Source organism: Triticum aestivum, chromosome 3D (assembly GCF_018294505.1).
Source record: "Triticum aestivum cultivar Chinese Spring chromosome 3D, IWGSC CS RefSeq v2.1, whole genome shotgun sequence".
Classification (NCBI taxonomy): domain Eukaryota; kingdom Viridiplantae; phylum Streptophyta; class Magnoliopsida; order Poales; family Poaceae; genus Triticum; species Triticum aestivum.
The window spans coordinates 403,339,978-403,362,466 of record NC_057802.1 but is presented as its reverse complement, the minus strand read 5'-3'; positions in this window follow the sequence as shown (position 1 = coordinate 403,362,466).

The following is a 22,489-nucleotide window of genomic DNA, read 5'->3' as shown; positions in this document are numbered from 1 at the left end:
GTGGGGTGGGGACGGCGGGTAGGTGGGGCGACGGGGCAAGCGGTGGCGGGGGCGGCGGTGGGTGGATCTGGTGGCGTGGCGTCGGGGAGGAGAGAGGGAGAGAAACAGAGAGGAGTAACGGGCGGGGGGGCTCGATCGGCCGTTAGTTAGGTTAGGTTAGTTAGCCTTTGCCGTCTGCTTTTTTATCTTTGCCGTCTGGGGGCCGTTAAGTTTTTTCTAATCGACTCGTTAGTGGGGGCCACCTCTCTCTTTGCCGTCAGCCAGCAGACGGCAAAGAAGTGACAGATGGCAAAGACCTTCTTTGCCGTCTGCCAGTTGTTTGCCATCTGCTTTTTGGTAGCTGATGGCAAAGACCTCCTTTGCCGTCTGCTAGCGGACGGCAAAGAACTGGCATACGGCAAAATCCCTGATTCCAGTAGTGAATGAATAATGATGGCGAGAAGTATCACTACGTCAAGAATTCATAAGAGAAGGTGCAATTCTCATGACATTCCTAACATAAAGTGGGTAATACTTCAGGGTAGAACAGACCAAAAGTTGGATTGGCATTTTGATCCACGGAGTACAACTACTTTTACCCAATCCTCAAAGTGGACAAGGTACTGGAGTTTGTTTCTCCTAGTCATTCCAGAATAGGATGGCTTGACGGACCATAAGAATAATAGGCATCGATGAACAAATGCACGCATACTCTTGACTATCAATTGATAGACGAAGGTCAGAAAACAGCTAAAGAGGGACAACTCAAAGGAACATATGATTTTCTGAGTTGTGGATGCATAGATTAGTATGTCGAACCAAGTTCAACAGGTTTCTTCCAGATAATCCATGCAGAAAGGTAGGACTGGCAGAGTCACAATATAGAATGTGGAACTCATCGAGGGTACTCTTGTTGTGATCTTTTGGTTCAAGAACTTCTGCCATAAGCAGTTCATGGTATTTGGAAGAAGGAAATACCACGGACCTCAAGGACTATTACAAAGGCTACTAATATCCTAAAGGAACGAGCAACAGTATCAACAGGAAGTGTGTAGAGTGACTCTTAGGTCAAGAACCTAGGAGCAGAATACCTACTACTAAATGGCATCACATGATGCTTTCGAGAATGATGGCCAGAATCATCACACTGGGAACAAAAAGCATTGCTAGATTACTGGGTGACTTTCCAGGATGCCTAGGGTCGTAATAATAACTCCAACATATATGTCGAGGCAATAGAATACCTCAACTCAGCAATTAGTGTGATTAACCTGGCCTAAAAGAACAACAGAACAAGAGGGAAAGGATTTTGCAAATGCATCAGATGGTTTAGAAACCTGGGATGACTCGGACAACATAACGGTTGTAAATGCCCAAAAATATTTGAGACATCCTGCAAAATAGTGGCGTAACCACTTAACATCATCATATCAAGGTTCTGGTTCAACTGACAACATACTAAAAGTAGTAGAAACTGAAATGAGGCCTGGAACCAACAATCTTATAACTCTATGGATTAGTAACACGTCATCCTGATAGATAGATGAGAAGGCCTAGTTCTAAATCCCCGTAGGAAAGATAAGATGACTCGGATCAGAGGGCATGCGGTATAAGGAGTAAAAAGAGCCTTACGTTCCATCCCACAATCAATTCCCCTACATATAACTAAAGCATTTCTAGACTCAACTTCGACCAGTTTGGCTTGGTAATCCTACAAGCAGTCAGGCTCTGATACCAAAGCTGTCAGGACCCCGATTCCAAGTCACATCGATCTAGCCGGTAACACCTCATATCACTTTGCGGCCTCACGCACGGTATTCCCACGGGTGTCGCCTTACCATGGCCCGGGACCGTTTGCGCCTTTTGGCTCACGTATATGATAATGTCGCTAGGATCCATATGACAGAGAACCCGGGCCGACATGACTAGTCGTGAACCCAAAGTGGCACTAGCTTACGGGGACATGCATACATTAATCAACATCGAGCATGTCGGTCAGTAGCGTGCGAATCTGGGCTGTAGCACTGGGCTAACAGGACTCCGGTGAACCGGGCTGTAGCAGGCTAGGCAGGACTCCGGATGTCACCGCCCGACATTTCGCCGAAGGGACAGACACAGGAACGAACTGAATCACATGCCGGCCAGTCAAGTGTTCCGGAGCAGTAGTGCTGGGCTAGCAGGACTCCGGTGAACCGGGCTGTAGCAGGCTACCATGGCTCAGTGGAAGCACTAGACTACATTTCCCCATAAGAGAGGCTACCAAGGATAGACAACTAGGTTGTCGGATCGCACACATACCAAGCATTTCAATCACACACACAATATGCTCGATATGTCTAAATACAACATGGCATCACAACAAAACTCTACGACTCAAAGTATTTATTCAATAGGCTCCGAGGAGCGAGATATTACAAACATGGGTCTCATGACCCAACATTCAGAGCATACAAGTCAAAGCACATGCGGAAGCTTAACATGTCTGAGTACAGACATCTACAAATGAAAAAGGCTGAGAAACCTGACTATCTATCAGATCCTGCCGAGGGCACAAGATCGTAGCTGAGGTATCAAGCTAAACGTCGAAGTCCACACGAAACTACTAGCGAGACTGAAGTCTCTCTGCAAAAACATAAATTAAGCAAACGTGAGTACAAATGTACCCAACAAGACTTACATCAGAACTAGCTACATATGCATCGGTACCAATAAAGGGATGGTGGAGTTTGACTGCAGCAAGCCAGCTTTCACTCAGTGGCTAACCTGAACTACTACTGCAAGTAACTCTTTTGAAGTGGCGCACACGAGTCCACATATTCACCATTTCAATACACCACTATGGATCCGCTCCCATCTCCCTACGAGAACGCCATCCATAGCACTCACGCTTATCTTGCGCATTTTAGAGTATCCACTTTCACTTGTCTATGAACTGTACAGGCAACCCAAAAGTCCTTTACCGCGGACACGGCTATTCGAATAGATCATTTATAACCCTGCAGGGGTGTAATTCTTCACACACGCTCTCGCCACTTACCACCATGTACACGTCGTGTATCTCGGCAACCTTCAAGCGGAAGCCTGGCGAGGGAGTCGGCCACGACCTGACTAACCACACAAGTCTCTAGTCCAGGTTTATCGCCTATTCGGGTTCCATCCACGAGGAGATCCGGCCGGGGTTTCGCTCACAGCCCCAAACGATGTGTGCAGGGTTCCCGAGACACCAAACGGGCGCCCGGTACACCGTGCCACGGTGTATCTACCGCATCATAGCCCACCCCTAGGGTCAGCGCTATGCACGGCCTCCAACACATATCCTACAAACACCAGAAACTAGTTGCAACTCCTGGACAGAGATCAAGGCGATTAATAAGTCGAGAGGGTCCATTGGTTTCGGGCCCAACGCGTGGTAGTAGCTGTTCATGGATCACAAACACAGAACTCAGTTCCTGAGGACGGTTTCAATGAGACAACCCACCATGTACTCCTAGATGGCCTCTCACCGCTACCTTTACCAAATCGTGTTCAAACACTTAGCTCTCAACAGTAGAACATGTTCACACACCTCCAATTCATCCCCGATGAATCAGACCTGACTCAAATCTAAGCAGTAGCAGGCATGACAACAAGCATGAATGAGTAGGCACATCAGGGCTCAAACAACTCCTACTCATGCTAGTGGGTTTCATTTATTTACTGTGGCAATGACAGGTCATGCAGAGGAAAAGGGGGTTCAACTACCGCAGCATGTAACAGTTGAATCGTTGTTGTCCTAATGCAGTAAAAGAGAGCAGGAGTGAGAGAGTGGGATTGTATCGGAATGAACAAGGGGGTTTTGCTTGCCTGGCACTTCTGAAGATAGTATAGTTCTTCATCGGTGTCATCAAACTCATCGTCGGAACATCGTCTACTGAGAGGGGACAATTACCGGCAAACAAGGAAGAACACAATCAATGCAATGCAACAATATGATGCATGATCATGACATGGCAATATGTTGTGGTTTGAGCTAATTCAACTAGAAACCAGATTAAATGAAGTTGGTTTGAACCAAGGGTTCAAATTCAAACTCCATATGTGCTTATTTAAATGCCAATTATGCAAATTGCCATATACAGCAACCTTAGGTTGTTCAAACATGCATGCAAATGGTACAGATGGATAGATTGGATTTTTCTGATCATTTTTCATATATAATTTGTTTGAATTGGAGTTACGGATTAAATTCTATGAATTTTTGAAGTTAGCATTATTTTCTGAAATTTCCTGAATAAGAATAAATCCAGAAAATAATTAACCGCGTCAGCACTGCGTCACTATGACGTCAGCGGTCAACAGGTCAGCCCAGGTCAAACTGACCAGTGGGTCCCGCGTGTCAGTGACTAACTAAACTAACCTAACTAGTTAACACTAACCTAGGTTAGTTAGCAGGGGAGGTCAAACCCCTGGTCAACCGAGGCCAACACACCAGCGTTAAGCCACCGGCGGTAGCAGACGCGACGGAGGGCTCGGGCTCGCTGCTCCGGCGACCGTTTGGACGGCGGACAGAGGCTACGGGGAGCTGGGGCTCACCAGCGCCCGTTGCAGCTAGCAGCAGACGCTAGGGCGGCCGGAGCTCGCCGGACGAGCTCGAGGCGGCGGCCGGCATTCGGGTGTGCGCGGCGATGCGGTTGCAGTGGCCATAGCGGCGAGCGTGGCACCTACCAGCTCTACGCAGCACGGTGAGCAGGTTGGGCACGACGGCTGGTCCATTAGTTGGCCGGGAGCACGTCGGCGACGAGAGCAGGCGGCGGCGCGTGCGGGTGAGCGCGGTGTGGTTGCTACGGTGCGCGGTAGAGCGAATGGAGAGGGGGAGGATGGGCAGAAGCTCACGGTAATCGTCGTGGGGTGGACGGCGAGCTCTGGGAAGCACCGGAGCGAGCGGAGCGGCGAGGGGGATCTCCGGCGGCCGATGATGAAGACGTTGAAGATGGCGACGTTGTGGGGCGTCCGGCGATGCGTGTGTCCTCGAGGAGGCGTATACGACGGAGGCGGAGCTCCTGGACGTGTTGGGGAGGCTAGGCGGTGGCTGTGGCCGCAGCCAACGCCGTCGGTGGCGATGGTGGTGCTCGGGCACGACGTGCAGAGCGAGAGAGAGGAGGGGATGAGGACGAGGGAGTGGGCGAGAGGGTCCGGGGTGATGCGTGGCGTCGTCCAGACGCGTCGGGGCAGCGGCGGGAAGCAGGAGGTGGCGGGGGCGTGCCCGCGTGCGGCGGCCACTAGCTCTGGCAGGAGGTAGGTGATGGCTGTCACTGTGGGCCAGTGGGCCGCACAGTGCTGGGCTAGTTGGGGCGCCAGATGGGCTGCAGGTAAGTTAGGTAGGTTTCCTGTCCTTTTTGTTTTTATTTCTATTTTCTAATTCTTCTGTAACTTTAGGGCTTTAATTAAAATAGTTAAACTAACTCAAAAATCATGAAACTACTCAAAGCCACTGTTTGGAATATATCCAACAGTAAACATTTCAGCTTATGATTATTTGGACATTTAGAATATTTTATAGTATTTAAATGCCCAAATGCAAATACTATATGATTTAATTCAGTGACCCTCTGTTGTCCTAGAAAAGTGTGCACCATTTTTGTCAAAGGTTCTAGACCAAGGCAAAGATGATGAACATTTTAGAAGGGCATTTTGGGTTCAGTGAAAATGATTTTATTTGGACTCTAGTTGAATTTCATTTGCTGCTAGGGTTTATCAGCCCCCATTTCAAAGTTTCATAAAATTTAGACATGATGCATGGAGGCTAATGCAAAAGCAGGCAAGGCCTGAACTAGGGTTGTGACATCTATGTTATGCGTTCATCAGTTATATCCACAATTTAACTCCACTTTTTTCCTGTACTACAGAGATATGATATGTGTGGATATTTGAAGTGGATGGACGAAGAATGGAAGGGGAGGGCAAGGACTGTAATCCACAAGCTCGCTGAAGAAAATTTGGTGCTACGGAAATCAAATATAGAGAAAGACAAGCACATAGCTTTCATGGAAGGTGGCAAACGTCTACCTTAAGCACGCCGTTAAGAGAAGGGATACAAGGGATGTAGCTGCACTGTTTGTCATAAGTGGATGTGTACTTCCTGCAGTTCTTTGTCAGGTGAATTATATAAAATGATTTGATTGATTTCTAAACTTTTTGTAAACCCTTTTGGAAATAAAATGGATACATTTCGGAACTAGTTTCAAGCACTTTCATAAATATATGATAGAAAATTCAACAAATGTCTGTGATATTCAACACAAGTCTCCCTAATATGACATTACATCTGCATCTTAAACAGCCAAGCAACATGCTAGTAACATGGCTTTTAATCAAGATCATTGTCCGTCTCATCTGGACCTATTTCCTCCTTGTCGACCAGGTCATCCTCGCACATGTCATAGTCTTCATTTCCTGGCTCAAATTTACGAAGATTTTCTTCCATAATACTAGCAGGAACTGAAACCCCTAATGCTTCATCTCTTTTGTAGCGAGTTCACCACCGAGTTAGGGTATGAACTCGACCCCTATGTGCAATCTTAACCTCTGATTCCTGCACTTAGGTCAATGCCATGATTCTTATCACGTATGAGATTACTCTATCCAGCAAAAACTTCGTGCAGATTAGTTTTGATTCGAAAATTTAGGGTTAGGTTTGCGCCGAACTCACCTCGGACCGACTGAGTTGTAGAAATCGGTCTCATCGATTTGGCCTAGGCCATTGCACTTTTGACTTTCGGTCTGACTGAAACTTACATATCGGTGTGACTGAGTTCGACTCTCAGTGAAACCCTAGCAAGCTCGGAGTCACCGTACTGTGTCTCGGTCTGATCGATTCCACTAGTTTAGACTCTAATATTGCTTCAGTGTCACTGAGTTTAACAAATCGGTAGCTCCGAAATGCCTTCTATAGAAAACTAAAACTAAGTTTTTGACTCAATTGTCTTTGTGATGCTCATCCACTCTATCTCAACTATATCTATTCACAGGGTCAGCTTTCAGGTTAGTTTGCAGATTCAGCCATGTCTGATCAAAGTGACAGCCAGAACAAGTCTGAGGAACAGGTTGATACGTCTCCAACGTATCTACAATTTTTTATTGTTCCATGCTATTATATTATCTGTTTTGGATGTTTAACGGGCTTTAATATGCTCTTTTATATTATTTTTGGGACTAACCTATTAACCAGAGGCCCAGTGCCAATTTCTGTTTTTTTGCCTATTTTAGAGTTTTGCAGAAAAGGAATACCAAACGGAATCGAAACAGAATGAAACCTTCGTGATGATCTTTCTTGGACCAAAAGCAAACCAGAAGACTTGGAGATGAAGTCGGAGACGCAACAAGGCGGCCATGAGGTAGGAGGGCGCGCCCAGGGGGGTAGGCGCGCCCCCACCTTGGTGGGCCCCTCGTAGCTCCACCGATGTACTTCTTTCGCCTATAGATACTCTTATACCCTAGAAACATCAGGGGGAGCCACGAAACCACTTTTCCACCACCGCAACCTTCTGTACCCATGAGATCCCATCTTGGGGCCTTTTCCGACGATCTGCCAGAAGGGGAATCGATCACGGAGGGCTTCTACATCAACATCATAGCCTCTCCGATGAAGTGTGAGTAGTTTACCACAGACCTTTGGGTCCATAGTTATTAGCTAGAAGGCTTCTTCTCTCTCTTTGATCCTCAATACAAAGTTCTCCTCGATGTTCTTGGAGATCTATTCGATGTAATACTATTTTTCGGTATGTTTGCCGAGATCTGATGAATTGTGGATTTATGAACTTGATTATCTATGAATATTATTTGGTTCTTCTCTGAATTCTTATATGCATGATTTGATATCTTTGCAAGTCTCTTTGAATTATCGGTTTAGTTTGGCCTACTAGATTGATCTTTCTTGCAATGGGAGAAGTGCTTAGCTTTGGGTTCAATCTTGCGGTGTCCTTTGCCAGTGACAGTAGGGGCAGAAAGGCACGTATTGTATTGTTGCCATCGAGGATAAAAAGATGGGGTTTATATCATATTGCTTGAGTTTATCCCTCTACATCATGTCATCTTGCTTAATGCGTTACTCCGTTCTTATGAACTTAATACTCTAGATGCATGATGGATAGCGGTCGATGTGTGGAGTAATATTAGTAGATACAGAATCGTTTCGGTCTACTTGACACAGATGTGATGCCTATATTCATGATCATTGCCTTAGATATCTTCATAACTATGCACTTTTCTATCAATTGCTCGGCAGGAATTTGTTCACCCACCGTAATACATGCTATCTTGAGAGAAGCCACTAGTGAAACCTATGGCCCCCGGGTCTCTTTCTTATTATATTGCATCTCCTTTATTTACATCACATCTCATTTACTATTTTGCAATCTTTACTTTCCAATCTATACAACAAAAATACCAAAAATATTTACTTTACTATCTTTATTAGATCTCACTTTTGTGAGTGACCGTGAAGGGATTGACAACCCTTTATCGTGTTGGTTGCAAGGTTCTTGGTTGTTTGTGCAGGTACTAGGTGACTTGTGCGTTGTCTCCTACTGGATTGATACCTTGGTTCTCAAAAACTGAGGGAAATACTTACGCTACTTTGCTGCATCACCCTTTCCTCTTCAAGGGAAAATCAACGCATGCTCAAGTGGTAGCAAGAAGGATTTCTGGCGCCGTTGCCAGGGAGATCTACGCCAAGTCAAGACCTACCAAGTACCCATCATAAACTCTTCTCCCTCGCATTTCATTATTTGCCATTCGCCTCTCGTTTTCCTCTCCCCCACTTCACAAAATTTGCCCTTTTCTTTCGCCCTTCTCCGGTTTGATCTTGTGTTACCATGTGTCTTCTTTTTGCTTGCATCTTCGCTTGCTAAAACTTAATGGATCCTCATCCACTCGCTAATCTCTTTAAGAGATCCAATTATGATGAACCTATTGCTAGTGAGTTGAGTGCACTAGATTATCTTTATGAAGTTTTGCTTGAAATTCATGAATCTAAAAATTGTGATGAAGAAATCTATGAAGTGATTCATGATAGCTCCTTGAATAAAAAGCATGATTGCAATGGTTTTACTATAAATTATATTTGTGTCGATTGTGCTAATAACATGCAAAACCCTAAGCTTGGGGATGCTAGTTTTGATATGTCCACTACTTGGGGCAATGATCATGATTGGGGTGATTCTTCTTATAATCTTGAAAATTTATTTAGGCCCCATGATGAATATGAGACTGATAATAATGTTTGCAATAATATTGAAAGTGGGTTTGAAAGAGTGTCAACCTTAGATCCCACATATTTGGATAATGTTCAATCTTATGAAGTTTTTGATAAAAGTGGGTTCGAAGAGGTCATGACTTTATCTAATGATAATCCCACTATTTTGGAAGAGTGTCAACTTTGCATGCATGTGGATCATGAAGAGAAAATTTTATGTGATAGCTACATTGTTGAATTTGATTATGATCCTACATGTAATTATTATCAGAGGGGAAAATATGGTTGTAGATATTTTCATGTTACTAAATTACCTCTCGTCATGTTGAGATTGCTTTTGTTTCTTTCTTCTTCCTTGCATATGCTAGTTTTTTCTTGTCTTTATAATTTGTTTGCCTATAAGATGCCTATGCATAGTAAGTATTTTAGACTTAGAAGTGTTTTTCACGTACTTTATGATGCTCCCTTCGTGTTTCAATTACTATCTTTCATGTGAACATCATTAAAATTATAGATGCCTAGCTAGGGGCGTTAAACTGCGCTTGTTGGGAGGCAACCCAATTTTATTTTTTTTCTTTGCTTTCTGATACTGTTTAATAATAAATAATTCATCATGCTACTGTTATGATTGTGTTTTTTATGTTCTAATTAGTGTTTGTGCCAAGTAAAGCCTTTAGGATCTTCTTGGATGATAGTTGTTTAATCTTGCTGAAAAAGACAGAAACTTTGCGCTCACAAAAATAATTTTAATATACCACAGAAAAGAGCTTTTGCCCTGATTCTTTTTGCAGTAGATTAATATACAAATTACCCTGGTCTTCCTAATTTGGTAGAATTTTTGGAGTTCCATAAGTATTCGAACATTACAGATTGCTACAGACTGTTCTGTTTTTGACAGATTCTGTTTTCCGTGTGTTGTTTGCTTATTTTGATGAATCTATGAGTAGTATCGGGGGGTGTGAACCATAGAGAAGTTTGAATACATTAGTTTTAACACCAATATAAATAAATAATGACTTCATTACAGTACCTTAAAGTGGTGGTTTATTTTCTTATAGTAACGGAGCTCATGAGATTTTCTGTTGAGTTTTGTGTTGTGAAGTTTTCAATTTTTTGGGTAAAGATTTGATGGATTTTGGAATAAGGAGTGGCAAGAGCCTAAGCTTGGGGATGACCAAGTCATCCCAAGGTAAAATTCAAGGACAACCAAAGCCTAAGCTTGGGGATGCCCCGGAAGGCATCCCCTCTTTCGTCTTCATCTATCGATAACTTTACTTGAGGCTATATTTTTATTCACCACATGATATGTGTTTTGCTTGGAGCGTCTTGTATGATTTGAGTCTTTGATTTTTAGTTTACCACAATCATCCTTGCTGTACACACCTTTTGGTAGAGACATTCATGAACCGGAATTTATTAGAATACTCTATGTGCTTCACTTATATCTTTTGAGCTATAGAATTTTGCTCTAGTGCTTCACTTATATCTTTTTAGAGCACGGTGGTGGTTTTAATTTATAGAAATTATTGATCTCTCATGCTTCACTTATATTATTTTTAGAGTCTTTTAGAACAGCATGGTAATTTTGCGCTAGTGCTTCACTTATATCTTTGGCTATAAAACCTTCCTCAAAATAGCCACCATACCTACCTATTATGGCATTTCCATAGCCATTCCGAGATATATTGCCATGCAACTTTCCACCGTTCCGTTTATTATGACATGCTCCATCATTGTCATATTGCCTTGCATGATCATGTAGTTGACATCATATTTGTGGCAAAGCCACCATTCATAATTTTTTTCATACATGTCACTCTTGATTCATTGCACATCCCGGTACACCGCCGGAGGCACGCATATAGAGTCATATTTTTGTTCTATGTATCGAGTTGTAATCCTTGAGTTGTAAATAAATAAAAGTGTGATTGTCATCATTATTAGAGCATTGTCCCGTGTGAGGAAAAAAAGAGAAAGGCCAAAGAAGCGAATGAAAAAAGAGGCCAAAGAAGCCCAAACAAAAAAATGGAGAGAAAAGGAGAGAAGGGACAATGCTACTATCCTTTTTCCACACTTGTGCTTCAAAGTAGCACCATGATCTTCATGATAGAGAGTCTCTTATTTTGTCACTTTCATACACTAGTGGGAAATTTTCATTATAGAACTTGGCTTGTATATTCCAATGATGGGCTTCCTCAAATGCCCTAGGTCTTCGTGAGCAAGCAAGTTGGATGCACACCCACTTAGTTTCTTTTGTTGAGCTTTCATATATTTATAGCTCTAGTGTATCCGTTGCATGGCAAACCCTACTCACTCACATTGATATCTATTGATGGGCATCTCCATAGCCCGTTGATTCGCCTAGTTGATGTGAGACCATATTCCTCTTTTTTGTCTTCTCCACAACCACCACTCTATTCCACCTATAGTGCTATGTCCATGGCTCACGCTCATGTATTGCGTGAAAGTTGAAAAAGTTTGAGAATACTAAAGTATGAAACAATTGCTTGGCTTGTCATCGGGGTTGTGCATGATTTGGATATTCTGTGTGACGAAGATGGAACATAGCCAAACCATATGATTTTGTAGGGATGAACTTTCTTTGGCCATGTTATTTTGAGAAGACATGATTACTTTGTTAGTATGCTTGAAGTATTATTATTTTTATGTCAATATAAACTTTTGTCTTGAATCTTTCAGATCTGAACATTCATGCCACAATAAAGAAAATTACATTGATAAATATGTTAGGTAGCATTCCACATAAAAAATCCTGTTTTTATCATTTACCTACTCGAGGACGAGCAGGAATTAAGCTTGGGGATGCTTGATACGTCTCCAACGTATCTATAATTTTTTATTGTTCCAGAAGACTTGGATATGAAGTCGGAGACGCAACGAGGCGGCCACGAGGCAGGAGGGCGCACCCAGGGGGGTAGGCGTGCCCCCCACCGTCGTGGGCCCCTCGTAGCTCCACCGACGTACTTCTTTCACCTATATATACTCTTATACCCTAGAAACATCAGGGGGAGCCACGAAACCACTTTTCCACCGCCGCAACCTTCTGTACCCATGAGATCCCATCTTGGGGCCTTTTCCGGTGATCTGCCGGAGGGGGAATCGATCATGGAGGGCTTCTACATCAACACCATAGACTCTCCGATGAAGCGTGAGTAGTTTACCACAGACCTTCGGGTCCATAGTTATTAGCTAGATGGCTTCTTCTCTCTCTTTGATCCTCCATACAAAGTTCTCCTCGATGTTCTAGGAGATCTATTCGATGTAATACTCTTTTGCGGTGTGTTTGCCGAGATCTGATGAATTGTGGATTTATGAACTTGATTATCTATGAATATTATTTGGTTCTTCTCTGAATTCTTATATGCATGATTTGATATCTTTGCAAGTCTCTTCGAATTATCGGTTTAGTTTGGCCTACTAGATTGATCTTTCTTGCAATGGGAGAAGTGCTTAGCTTTGGGTTCAATCTTGTGGTGTCCTTTCAGAGTGACAGTAGGGGCAGCAAGGCATGTATTGTATTGTTGCCATCGAGGATAAAAAGATGGGGTTTATATCATATTGCTTGAGTTTATCCCTCTACATCATGTCATCTTGCTTAATGCGTTACTCCATTCTTATGAACTTAATACTCTAGATGCATGCTGGATAGCGGGCGATGTGTGGAGTAATAGTAGTAGATGCAGAATCGTTTCGGTCTACTTGACACGGACGTGATGCCTATATTCATGATCATTGCCTTAGATATCTTCATAATTATGCGCTTTTCTATCAATTGCTCGGCAGTAATTTGTTCACCCACCGTAATACATGCTATCTTGAGAGAAGCCACTAATGAAACCTATGGCCCCCGGGTCTCTTTCTTATTATATTGCATCTCCTTTATTTACATTGCATCTCGTTTACTATTTTGCAATCTTTACTTTCCAATCTATACAAGAAAAACCAAAAATATTTACTTTACAATCTTTATTAGATCTCACTTTTGTGAGTGACCGTGAAGGGATTGAAAACCCCTTTATCGCGTTGGTTGCAAGGTTCTTGATTGTTTGTGCAGGTACTAGGTGACTTGTGCGTTGTCTCCTACTGGATTGATACCTTGGTTCTCAATAACTAAGGGAAATACTTACGCTACTTTGCTGCATCACCCTTTCCTCTTCAAGGGAAAACCAACACATGCTCAAGAGGTAGCACAGGTCAACCTGAGTGAGGGCACTAGTCATGCTGGCAGCTATGATGAGGGTAGCAGAAGCACCCCAAGCAAGTTGCCCAAAGCTGCAACCTGGACAAGGAGGAAGAGAAACTCATATTCTGAAGATGAGGATTATGTTGTTGTTGAGGAGGAGGTCAGCTCAAAGAAGAAGGTTGTCAAGAAAGAGTTTGGCACTTCAGCTTCAACCAAGCCTGGTTTGCACAAGAAAGCTCCTGCCAAGAGAGTGCCCATGTCCAAAGCCAGAGCCTCAACACAGGAAACCATTGAGTTCACTCTTGAACCAAAGGAGGCCGGTGAGGGCAAGAAGAGAAAGGAAAGGGTCAAGAAGACCATGGCCAGAGTAATTGGCAGGTCCTCTATGATGAGAGACCCAACTGAGGATGAAGAAGAAGAAGATGCCGCTCCAGCACCAAAGACTCATAAGTTGATGGGGGATGCATCAAGTCTGGGGCTGCTCCATGAAAGCCCAAGACTGCCCCCAAGGCTGTTGCTCAAGCTTCAAAGTCTGCACCAAAGAGAAGCACTAGGAATATCCCTGTTGCTGAGAAAAACAAGGCCCCAGTGCCTGAAGTGGAAGAAGAAGAAGAAGAAGCCCAAGTGCTTAGGAAACTAAAGCCTAAGATTCCTGATCATGATGACAATCACCCTGTGGCTGAAAACATGAAGGAGAGAAAGGATGCAGGTCTCGGATTGTGGAGACAATCAGAGTCCTATGCTGCAAGAAGGAGAACTTCTGTGGATTACTGATTTCACACCAAGGAACAACATGACTTCTATGAGACTGTGCTTTTGGATAAGAAGCCCATTGTGTGTGATATGAAATGGGTAGATTGGAAGTACATTGACAATAATGAAGATCATTTCCCCGGAGTGCACGAGAGCTTCAGACTCAATGGAGTTGACACTTTTGTGGGTCAGAAATTGACCAAGTGGAATGATGAGCTGATCATGCAGTTTTACTCTACTTCTCACTTTTACCCAGATGGAAAGATTGTCTGGACGTCTAAGGGTATAAGGTATTAGTCCACAGTTGCTGAGTGGGCCAAGCTTATCAATGCTCCAGAAGAAGCTAGGGATGACATTGATGTCTATGCTAAGCCAAGGAAAGATCACAACTCCATGGCCAATATGTACAAAGAGATACCTGATAAGGCCTTGGAGACACACAAGCTAGGATCAGTGTACTATTTGTTGTCTGGATTGGCCACCATGAACACCATAGTGAGGCACACCCTGTTGCCCAAGTCAGGAGATCATAGGATGATCAGAGGCCACTCCATCAACTTGCTTCAAATGTTTGATGTGCCATAGAAATTCAAGGTGATGAGCTTGATAGTTGAAACAATCAAAAGGACTGCAGCAGATCAGAAGACATCATGTGGGTATGCTCCACACATTCGGATGCTCATCAACTCCAAGATGGGCAAAGGCATGTATCTCCTGGATAAACAGCACCTTCCCTTGATGCCTGATGTGAGGACAACACAGTTGTTATGGATGCTTCACATCCTACATAAGTAGAGGCCCAGGAGAAGAGAGAAAAAGCAAAAGCAGAGAAGGCAGCCAAGATGCCAAGTGCTGAAGAGGCATCCCAAGTATTTCTCAAGTCCAAACAAGATCAATTTGGCTATCTTATTCAGGCTACCTTGAGGATTGAGAAAGGTTTGCCAACCCTGACTCAAAATCAAGAAAGTCTTGAAAGGATCATCGAGACAAAAATACATGATCTAGATGTCAAGGTGACAGCAATTCAGACTTCTGTGGAGAAGATCCAAGAAGAGCTTGAGGAAAAAGTGACAAGACCACCACTGATGCTTATCAAAGGGTGCCGAGAAGGCAGAGGTCTGTAGCAGTGCCAGTGACAGACACTAGGGCTACAACTTCAACTCCTGCAGCCACAACTTCAGTTGCCCCTCAGGATGCAACTCCACCAGCTCCTCAGTCTTCTTCAGATGCATTTGTTGCAGGACTCCTCTCCACGCCACCTTCGCACTCCGAAGCTCCCGGAGATCAAGCTTAGAGAGCTGCATATCACTATTCATTTTCAAGCTTTTGGTAACTTGTTGCCAAAGGGGGAGAAAGTGTATAGATCATAGGCTTCAAGAGAGAGAGAGAGTGCTTTGCTTCTTTTTGCTATCTCTTGCTACTTATTTGGTTGCTTGTTTGGTTGATACTCTATTTTATGTGTGTGTGAGATACTTGTATGGTCATGTGCTTGATCATATCATACTTTAATGTTTGTGCTTGGATGATGATATTCTATCTCTCATGTATGATCATTCACACTTTGTCTTGGTGATGAGTGCATATTTCATATTCTATCATTTTGAGCGCTCCTCCAAGATGTATGTGACATGGAAGAGTAACCCATGATCCTAATCGATTGTGCATGTGCATTCAAAAGCAATCTTTAAATAATGCACAAATTTAGGGGAGCTCTTGCTTATCACATACTTATCAAAGCGACGATGTATTTCATTCTTATTATCATTTGTCGAAGCTTTGATCTATATGTTGTCATCAATTACCAAAAAGGGGGAGATTGAAAGTGCAACTAATCCCTGGGTGGTTTTGGTAATTCTTAACAACATATAGGTCATTGAACTAATATTCTTTCAAGATAATCATTTCAGAAAGTTCAATGATTGGCATGGCATGGACTAGAGATGTGGACCCCTCAAAATGCAAAGGACACATATTGGCAAAAGCTCAAGACTCTACATTTTCATTTTAGTGATCCAAGATCACATTGAGTCCATAGGAAAAGCCAATACTATTAAAAGGGGATGAGGTGTTGCTTAATGGCTTGCTTGCTCAAAATGCTTAGTGATATGCTCAAAAACCCTCAACCACTTTCTCATTTCCACATATGTCCTAAACCTAAAGTCAAACTCGGCCCCACCGATTTGATCTATCCGGCGCCACCGAGTTCACTTGACATAGCCACTGCCAGAAATGCTAATCAGTTCGGTCTCATGATAGGGATCTCGGTCTCATCGAGATGGGATTGCAAACTTTCTGTTTCCCTTCGTAACGTTTCCGTCCAACCAAGATGTGCAATCGGTCGCACCGAGTTCATAATGCAAACTCTCTGTTTCCTTTTCGTAACGTTTTGGTCTCACCGAAATGAGCGATCGGTCCCATCGAGTTTGCCTGACCAATTCTCTGTTTTTCTATTACTGAAATCGGTCTCACCGAGTTGAAGTGATCGGTCTCACCGAGATCAAGTTATGCCCTAACCCTAGCACATCGGTCCCACTGAGTTGATCTTGTCGGTCCCACCGAAAAGCCTAACGTTCACATTTTGAACCATATCGGTCTGACCGAGTTTCACTATTCGGTCCCACATAGTTTGGTAAATTGTGTGTAACGATTAGATTTTGTGAGGAGGCTATATGTACCCCTCCACCCTTCCTCCATTCGGGGAGAGAGCCATCAGAACGTGCCTACACTTCCAGCATTCATTTTCTGAGAGAGAACCACCTACTCATGTGTTGAGACCAAGACATTCCAATCCAACCACAAGAATCTTGATCTCTAGCCTTCCCCAAGTTGCTTTCCACTCAAATCATCTTTCCACCATAGCCAAATCTGTGAGGGAGAGTTGAGTGTTGGCGAGACTATCATTTGAAGCACAAGAGCAAGGAGTTCATCATCAACACACCATCTATTACCTTTTGGGGAGTGGTGTCTCCTAGATTAGTTAGGTGTCACTTGGGAGCCTCCGTCAAGATTGTGGAGTTGAACTAAGGAGTTTGTACGGGCAAGGAGATCGCCTACTTCGTGAAGATCTACCCTAGTGAGGCAAGTCCTTCGTGGGCGATGGCCGTGGTGGGATAAACAAGGTTGCTTCTTCGTGGGTGGAGCCCTCCGTGGACTCGCGCAACCGTTACCCTTCGTGGGTTGAAGTCTCCACCAACGTGGATGTACGATAGCACCACCAATTGGAACCATGCCAAAAATATCCGTGTCTACATTGCGTTTGCTCCCTCCAAACTCCTCCCCTTTACCTTCATATGCAATGATCTACATTCCGCTGCTATACTCTTAGAATTGCATGTGTATGTTGATTGCTTGACTTGTGTTAAGTTGCTAAAATATGCCAAGACATAAAATTGGGAAAAGGCTAGATTTTTATTTGGTCAAGTAGTGTAATCACCCCCCTTTAGACATACTTTCGATCCTACATTATCCATGTGCTTTCTCTTTCTACTAGCATTAGCAGGGTACTTGATATGTCTCCATCGTATCTACTTTTCCAAACACTTCTGCTCTTATTTTGGACTCTAATTTACATGATTTGGATGAAACTAACCCGGATTGACGCTATTTTCAGCAGAACTAGCATGGTGTTGTTTTTGTGTAGAAATAAAAGTTCTATGAATTGGACGAATCTTTTTGTAGATGTTTTTGTGGAATATATAAAAAATACTGGAGCGAAGATCGACCAGAGGGGGGCCACCAGTTGCCCACAAAGCAATAGGGCGAGCCCTTTTACCTTGTTGGGCCCACATGGCTCCGCAGACCCTAATCTCAAGCCTATAAATTCCTTTTCGCCGAGAAAAAACAAAGAGAAGAAGTTTCATCGCATTTTCGATACGGAGCCGCCGCCACCTCATGTTCTTCATCCGGAGGGCTGATCTAGAGTCCGTTCGGGGCTCCGGAGAGGGGGATTCGTCGACATCATCATCGCCAACCCTTCTTCATTGCTAATTCCATGATGCTCACCACCAGGAGTGAGTAATTTCTTCATAGGCTTGATGGATGGTGATGGGGTTGGATCAGATTTATCATGTAATCGAGTCAATTTGTTAGGGCTTCATCCCTAGTATCCACTGAGTTCTGAGATTGATGTTGCTATGACTTTGCTATGCTTAATGCTTATCACGAGGGCCTGAGTGCCATGATTTCATATCTGAACCCTTTATGTTTTCATGAATATATATGAGTTCTTAATCCTATCAGATAATTGTATGTACTTGTTATTGTTCTGATCCATAGACCCCAAAGTGACAATAGTTGGGATACTCTCCAGGGATGATGTAATTTGAGGAGTTCATGTATTCACCGTGTGTTAATGCTTTTGTTTCGGTTCTCTACTAAAAGAAGGTCTTAATATCCCTTAGTTTCCTTTTGGACCCCGCTGCCACGGGAGGGTAGGACAAAAGATTTCATGCAAGTTCTTACTATATACGGAATAGATGCCTACATTACATTGATGAATTGGAGCTATCTTATATCGCTCTAGGTTGTGACTGTTACATGATGAAAGTTATCGAACACAAATATCCATCACCGATCCAATGCCTACCACTACAAGAAAAATACACTTCCGTGATGATACGTGTTTGTCACAGTAGGTCGCGTTTTTTGTCATGCATGTACATCCATGACGATTTTATGACAGAATCAAGATAGTCATACCTGTGCTGTCGTAGAAGTGTTCCATGACATTACCAAAATTATCATCACAGAAGTGTGCACTTCCATGACGATAAATCGCGCGTCACAGAAGTGCTTTCGTCAAGGGTGACCGACACGTGGCATCCACCGTAACGGAACTCCGTTAAGCTATCGGGTCGGTTTTTGGATCCGATAACCCGTTAACAGCCCCGACCAATGGGGATTTTCCACGTGTAAAATCATCATTGGCTGGAGGAAACACGTGTTGGCTCATCGTTGGGACAGATGTCATCCACTCATTGGACAGAAGGCGCCTATGATACGTCGACACGTGGCACGGCCCAACAGAGGCCCATTCATGTGAAAAGGCCGGCCCGTTTGACTTGGTCAAAAGGTGGCGGGCCGGCCCATGGAAAGCCTGTTAATGGCCTGCTCGCATATAGCCCAAGGCCCGTTACGCCCTATCCGAATTAGGCCCAGTAGCATCATCTGGGCCATCCAATATGATTCCAGCCCGTTTTCACTTCTGGCCCATGTATGGCCCATGATGTCTTTCGGCCCATATGAGGCCCTATGTAACTCTTGGCCTATTAACGGCCTGTGGTGAAACTGGCCTGTAATGAACAGTGTATCACTTTACACCCATTAACGGCCCGTGGTGAAACTGGCCCGTAATGAACAGTGTATCACTTTATACCCATTAACGGCCCGTTATTCCGTTGGGCCGTTTCCAGCCCATGTTATCTTTTGGCCTTCTCAGAGCCCATTTATTCTTGGGCTCATTTCCAGCATTTGTTTACTTACGGCCCGTTACTGTCATTTTCTGCTTGTGGGCCAAATTCAGCCCGTGGTTACAGTCGGCCCGTTATTGGTCCGTTAATACGTTGGGCCGTTTTCATAGCGTCATCAAATACGGCCTATTAACGATGGCCCGTTATGGTTGGCCCATGAATAGACGATTCCAACTCTAGCCCATTTACGACCATAATGCGGCCTGTTATTGGCCCATGTTTGGCCAATCGATCATACGGCCCGTATAAGGCCCATTGATGATACGGCCCATAGAAGGCCCATTGTTTCTACGGCCCGTAGAAGGCCCACTGTTTCTACGGCCCGTGGAAGGCCTACTGTTTCCATGGCCCGTAGAAGGCCCACTGTTTCTACGGCCCGTAGGAGGCCTAGTGTCACTACAGTAAATATTAGCCCATGGTTATTGTGGCCTAGTTTTAAAAAATAGGTTATTGCAGCCACTAGCAAACCGCGGAAAAAGAACTGCACTGACTACAAGCAAACAAATAAACAAGACAACAAGGAAATAAATAAGCAAGCAACTTATGCTAGGCTATCACGGCTATTACACATATTACATCCACTCGGCATCAAAGTTCGCCACCTGTGCAAATATAGGGAACAAAGCAGCATATAAACGCCGCAGCAAAACAAGTCCAGAACTGAAACCACTTCAGAAGAGTTCAAGAAACAATATCCTGGGTACCCATATTGCTGGCAAGATGCTTAGCAAGCTTATTAACTTTCTCTTGTTTGGCGCTTAAATCCTCCAGCGCTTGCTGTTGCACAAGAAAGTACACATCTGAATTCTGTAGGGACTTCCTCAGTCCTTCGGCTTCTTGCCGCAGCGCAGCCGGCCGATGCCTTTCAGCTTGTAGCTGAGACTGAAGAAGCCGAAGTGATTCAGGCAGCGAGTTCGAAGAGCTTGTGCCAGCGGTACTGGCCAGTAACTCGAACACTACATCAACGCAGGACTGTGGGGTTTTCTTGCTGTCTACAAGATCATTTTTATCACCTTTCTTGGAGACCAACAGGGTTGTCTCACTATCTTGAACCTTATCTGCATTACTTTCTCTACCATTGCATAGTGGGGTGCTCTTCTCCAATATTCTGTTTGCATACTACAAGAGAAACAAGCAGACACATCACAGGTTTAGCTTGTAGTATACGAAACTCATATTGGTAAACCAGTTCAATAGTAAGGTGGACAGGATAATAGCATGAAACAAACATATATCTATGTACTATGGTCACTGTATTGTCCATATCATTCTAGTTTATGTTCCCTAATCAAGATAGAGACACAGTTCAACTCATATATTTTTAAGACACAGCAGCATAGACAGAATATAAGTGTGAGAAACTACACAGAATTGGTAGCCCTTGTAATGTGCATCACATGAGAACATAACTGTTTATACAACTTAAACTGAAATCAACATAGAGCAAGAAGTTAGAACAGCAATCCAGTTAAAGAAATAGGTTTAAAACATACCTGTTGCACCATTGGAGTTTCAATTGGATCCTTCAAATTAGAAAGTAGTTGGTATGAGTACATACAGTGATGCAACAGCACAGGAGTATGGACCATAGCTACGGAAACTGACCTGAGAACAGTTGCTCTTCTGCTTTAAACGTGGAGTTTGGGTTAGCTGTGGTGGTCTTCGTGCTTTGGGCACTGCAGTAGCTTTACAAACTGCCCGTGTGGGGGTACTCTGTGGTGGACATGGTGCTTTATCAACTATAAGTGGGTTACTATCCGCTGGGGTTGCGGTTAGATGGGTTGTAGCTGGTTCTCTGCCCAACGGTGTAAGTGCGCAATCTGGGAGAGTCTCGATTATGTGTGGTGGGGCTAGTTTGTGGGCCAGTACAACCATGGTTCTATCTGCATCGACGGGTAGCACTGTCTTTTGTGAAGAACGGGTTCTTGCTCCCTTAGATACTGCCATCACCCCCTCCAATTCAAATGGCTGATAAACAAGAAAAGAAATTGAACGTACAGACATTGTATGATAGACAGATGTCGTAATTCACATATATGTTGTCTAACCAAATAGGACAGCATGACAAAATTTCACATATATGATGCCTAACTAAACAGGATAGCATGACAAAGTTTCAGATATATGATGGATAACTTAACAGGATATAATGGCATAATTCAACATATGATGAGTACCTAAACAGGATGACATGACAAAACTATATGACGTCTTTCTAAAATAGGTTGGGATGAAATAATTCACATACATGTTGTCTAAGTATACAGGATGGCATGATATAATTGACATAATTGATTCATATACTAAGCAGCTGGCACTCGCATGTATGATCTCTAAACTAAGCAGATAGAATTCAATATTGTGCATATGATGTCTAAACTAAGCAATGCAAGACACCATATGCACCATATGAGAAATATAAACATTGCAACTTAGAGCATACACCTCAGGTGGGATATAGGACTGGTCATCTGTCTCTGAATCCTCCTCCGAGGAGCTCCCTGTAACCATCGAGATATATGCTTCAACAGGTACCATTGTCTGCTCTGAAGACCTTGTTTTCACTCCAGATTTTTCCATAACCGACTCAAATGGCTGATACACATGAAGAGTAGTTCAATATACACGACAAATGGAATACATAATGAAAAAAAGATGGCATGAGATAATTCACATATATGATGCCTGGCTCCATGGCGGTGCATAATTCACATATATGATAACTGGCTGAAAAACATGGCATTGCATAATTCACATATCTGATATAGAAAGCAAACAGGAGGCATTCACACAAAGCATGTCTAATCTAAGCAGATGGCATGGCAATGCAAGACACCATATGCATGATATGAG